The sequence below is a fragment of the Mustela nigripes genome, chromosome 17 (genome assembly GCF_022355385.1).
Source record: "Mustela nigripes isolate SB6536 chromosome 17, MUSNIG.SB6536, whole genome shotgun sequence".
Classification (NCBI taxonomy): domain Eukaryota; kingdom Metazoa; phylum Chordata; class Mammalia; order Carnivora; family Mustelidae; genus Mustela; species Mustela nigripes.
In genome coordinates this window covers 4,655,142-4,660,256 of record NC_081573.1, presented here as the reverse complement: position 1 = coordinate 4,660,256, position 5,115 = coordinate 4,655,142, and the positions used below count along the sequence as shown (strand labels likewise).

General features: G+C 45.9%; 1 pseudogene; it reads right to left on the bottom strand.

Annotated features, from left to right (window-relative positions):
* Nucleotides 1-2,371: 2,371 nt before the first annotated feature.
* LOC132006210 (glyceraldehyde-3-phosphate dehydrogenase-like) lies at nucleotides 2,372-3,542 on the bottom strand (annotated as a pseudogene).
* Nucleotides 3,543-5,115: the final 1,573 nt, after the last annotated feature.

Sequence of the window (5,115 nt, the reverse complement as noted above, 5' to 3'; positions counted from 1 at the left end):
GGTGCTTCCCCTTAGAATCTAAGACAGGGAGAGAGGACATGAGAGGAGATGAGGTGATTAAGAAAAAAAGGGTAGGCTTGAAGGATCAGAGGTACCAATGCATCATCGAATTGAAAGGCCCTTTGTGGGGAGACTGGGTGGATCTATTGGTTAAGCATCTGCCTTAGGCTCAGCTCTTGATCCTGGGATTGAGCCCCACATGGGGCTCTGCTACCCCCACTCATGCTGTCTCTCTTTCAAATAAATAAATAATAAATAAATAAAATGAAAAAAGAAGGAAAGGCCTTTTACGATTTTGGCCTCATTCCCTCTCTGACAATTATCTCTCCTCACTCCCCCTTGCTCTTTCAATCTAGCAACATTGGCATCCTTTTTGTTCCACAGAAAACCCAGACACACTCCTACTTCAGGGCCTTTGCACCATCTGTTCTGCCTGAGTGTTTTCCCTCCAGAAAAACCCTATTCAGCCCCTCTCCTCCTTCAAATCTTTACCCAAGTATCACCTTCTTAGCAAAGTCTATCTTGAATACCCTATTGAATGTGGCAATCATCCTCTTCCCAAATTTCCAATCTCCTTTACCCTGACCTATTCTTTTTTCATAGCCCTCAACCCCTTTGAATATTTAATTGAGTCTAAGATGTCATCAATTATAAGCTATGTGTATCTTAGGATCACTGATACTATCTATACTGGTAATTCTGTTATCACATTGAATGCCTGTTTCCCCATTATAACCTAATCTCCATGAGGGCAGGTATCTTGGTTTCATTTACCACGGTGTCTCCAGCACCTAGGACAGTTTCCAGCATCCAGTAAATGCTCATGTAAATACTTCCAACAACCCACTTTGAGTACCATTGCTTTAGGGGATATCCCTGACACAGAGGAGGGAGAGTCAGTTTCTCCACAAGAAATCTTACCACATCTCCCCCTCCTCTGTCTTGGCAGCTGGAATATTCAGTCTGGACCCCTCAGAATCTCCTCACCCGGATTCTGTCTCCTGTCCTAATCCTTACTTGCCCCAAGGGATTTCTGCTTTTTCTTTTCTTTTCTTTTTTTAAAGATTTTATTTATTTATTTGACAGGCAGAGTGACACAAACAAGTCAGCTGCAAAAGACTGGGAGCAGGGGACAACAGTCGAAAAGGACTGCTGCCACGAGCAACTCCACAGTCTCACTTTTATTAGATAGAAAACAATAGCCAACAGAAGGATTGATGAAAGTCAAAAGTTAGTCACCTCTTGCAGGCAAGCAAGGCGGAGGGTAATGTTTATAGTTAACCAAGCACATTCAAAGGACTCATCTAACTAACAACGAGCACTTCTGGGAAGAGAAAGGAGCGATCACGAGAAAGGGAAGCAGGCGGTTTTCGGTCCACCCTGAGCTGACCGGGCGTTCCCCGGTGCTCGGCTTCCCTGAAGCAGGCCCAGCTTCACTGTCGTACATCGTCCTTCTCCCCAAAGACCTGTTGTCAGTATCAGTGTTTCTTAAGACCATATCTAAATGTGCTTGGCAACTAGTAAAATCCTCCAGGGGTTACAGTTTAAGTAACAAATTGTTCCGAGGGCAGCAGCAGCAGAGACCACAAGCAGGCAGAAAGAGAGAGAGGAGGAAGCAGGTTCCCCACCGAGCAGAGAGCCCGACTCGGGGCTCGATTCCAGGACCCTGGGATCATGACCCCAGCGAGCCGAAGGGAGAGGCTTTAACCCACTGAGCCACCCAGGCACCCCCCAAGTGATTTCTGAAAGGTGCTGCCTGCAAATTCCGAAAACGGCCACACGGTGGTGGTGTGGGCCTATTTCCCCAGCCAAGATCAGTCTGTCCCTACCCACCTCACGAGTACCTTTTCTTTTCTTTTCTTTTTTTTGCGTGGGGGGAGGGGAGTCCTAGTCCTGATTTATTCACTCTAAGAACCATACTTCCAACACCTAGAAATGAAAAGCCTTGTGATTATTCTCTATTAGCTATGGGGGGAAAAACTTTTCTAATCAGTCTATTTTACATGACTTACAATAATACAGTTTCAATTTTTTTTCACATCAATTTCAATGTACATTTTCTGAAAGTCTTAAAAAGTTAGTATACATGCTATAAAAATGGTGGAGTCTACACACATTTTTACATTAACGATAAAATTCAGAGCTTTTTTGTAATCGTGAAGAACCAGTCTCTTTCTTTAAAAAAAAAAAAAAATATATATATATATATATATATATTGGGGCACCTGGGTGGCCAGTCGGTTAAGACGCCTTGGGCTCAGGGTCCTGAGATCAAGTCCTTGTCCTCCCCCCAACCCCATCATGCATGTCTCTCTCTTTCTAAAAAAAATTATTTAAAAAATTTTTAATTAAAAAAAATTTTTTTTGGCTGGGTACAGTATACTTTATTGATGGTACATGACAAAGTAGGGCTCCCCAAGCCCCTCCCCTTCTCCACGGAGTCTGGGATGGAAACAGTGGATGTTGGGAGAGGGAGATTCTCAGTGTTTTGGGGGATAAGTTGGGGCAGGGATTCCCCAGCAGCTGAGGGCCTCTCTCTTCCTTTTGCTCTGGCTGGGGCTGGTGGTCCAGGGGGCTCTTACTCCTTGGAAGCCATGTGGACCATAAGGTCCACCACCTGGTTGCTGTAGCCAAATTCATTGTCATACCAAGAAATGAGCTTGACAAGGTGGTCATTGAGAGCAATGCCAACCTCGGCATCGAAGGTAGAAGGGTGGGTGTCACTGTTAAAGTTGCAGGAGACAACCTGGTCCTCAGGGTACTCCAGGATGCCCTTGAGGGGGCCCTCTGATTCCTGCTTCACCACCTTCTTGATGTCATCATATTTGGCAGCTTTCTCCAGGTGGCAGTTCAGATCCACGACAGACATGTTGGAGGTGGGGACATGGAAGGCCATGCCAGTGAGCTTCCCATCCAGCTCAGGGATGACCTTGCCTATAGCCCTGGCTGCACCAATGGAAGCAGGGATGATATTCTGGGCATCCCCTTAGCTGTCACGCCACAGCTTCCCAGAGGGGCTGTCCACAGTCTTCTGGGTGGCAGTGATGGCATGGACGGTGGTCATGAGTCCCTCCATGATGCCGAAGTTGTCATGGATGATCTTGACGAGATGAGCCAAGCAGTTGGTGGTACAGGAGCCATTGCTGACAATCTTGAGGGAGTTGTCATGCTTCTCATGGTTCACACCCATCACAAACATGGGGGCGTCAGCAGAAGGAGTGGAGATGATGACCCTCTTGGCCCCGCCCTTCAAGTGAGCCCCAGCCTTCTCCATGGTGAAGACCCTAGTGGACTCCACAACATACTCAGCACCAGCATTGCCCCATTTGATGCTGGCGGGATCTCGCTCCTGGAAGATGGAGATGGACTTCCCATTGATGACAAGCTTCCCGTTCTCAGCCTTGACTGTGCCGTGGAATTTACCGTGGGTAGAATCATACTGGAACATATAGACTATGTAGTTGAGATCAATGAAAGGGTTGTTGATGGCGACAATATCCACTTTGCCAGTCCATTCACTCTCGACCTTCACCATCGTGTCTCGGGCAGGCGGCTGGCACTGCACCTGAAGATGAGGCTGTCTGTCGAACAGGGAAGAGCAGAGAGCCCAATTTAAAAATTTTTTAAAACTTATTTATTTATTTATTTATTTGAGAGAGAGCTCAAGAGAGTAGGCATGGGGGAAGAGCTGAGGGAGAGAGACAACTCTTACAACCCCTGAGATCATGGCCTGAGCCAAAAGCTTAACGGACTGAGCCATGCAGGCTCCCCTTGAAAAACCAGTCTCTTAATTTGACATAATTTACTATAATCCAACAGGCATTATTTTTTAAGATTTTGTTTATTTGACAGAGAGACACAGTGAGAGAGGGAGCACAAGAAGGGGGAGTAGGAGAGGGAGAAGCCTACTTCCTATGGAGCAAGGAGCCGGATGCGGGGCTAGATCCCAGGACCCTGGGCAGATGCTTAAGGACTGAGCCACCCAGGAGGCCCCCAACAGGCATTTTTTTTTTAAAGGCTTGTTTATTCATTTTAGACAGAGAGAGAGAGCTTAGGTAAACAGGGGGAGGAGCATAAGGAAAGAGAAGAAGCAGGCTCCCCACTGAACTCAGAGCCCCAGATCAAGCAGGGCTCGATTCCACACTCTGAGACCATGACCTGAGCTGAAATCAAGAGTCGGACGCTTAACTAACGGAGGCACCCAGGCACCCTGGCATTTTGTGTGTATATATATATATATATATATATTAAATATATATATATATATTAAATATATATATATATTTAAGATTTTATTTATTTATTTGTCAGAGATAGAGGAAGAGAGAGAGCGAGCGAGCACAGGCAGAGAGGCCTGGAGAGGCAGAGGGAGAAGCAGGCTCCCTGCTGAGCAAGGAGCCTGATGTGGGACTCAATTTGACCCTGCTTTCTTTTAATATTTGACCACAATCTTGGAAAAATTGTGTTGCACGTGACAGTGCTGCCTGAGCCCTCCTGTGTCAGACTGCTCTGTCGCTTTCAAATGTACAATAATTCTATCTTTTGAAATAAGATCTGGCTCTGTGTCTCTTGTGCGTCTATGTTGAAGTGGGTATCACTTTATTACACATTAGCTTCTCTTTATACATCTTTTGTGCTGCAGTTGGTGAAGCAAATGGTATTTTGTTATGGGGACATAGTTCAGCTATATTATCTTCGGGTTCCCCTTCAGAATAGTAAAGGTAGGGGCACTAGGGTGGCTCAGTGGGTTAAGCATCCCAGTCTTGGTTTCAGCTTAGGTCTGATGTCAGGATCATGGGATCCACCCTCGCACTAGGCTCTAAGCTCAGTGGCCATGGGCTTGAGTTTCTCTCTCCCTCTGCCCCTATCCCAGCTCCGTCTCTCTCTCTTTCTCAAATAAATAAATAGATAAATAAATCTTTAAAAGAAGAATAGTAAAGGCAGAATTACACATTGCAAAGTATCTGTGAGAAAAAGAAATAGAATCGGTCACCAAAGAAGTACAAATTAAAACAACAATGAAGGGACGCCTGGGTGGCTCAGTTGGTTGGACGACTGCCTTCGGCTCAGGTCATGATCCTGGAGTCCTGAGATCGAGTCCCACATCAGGCTCCC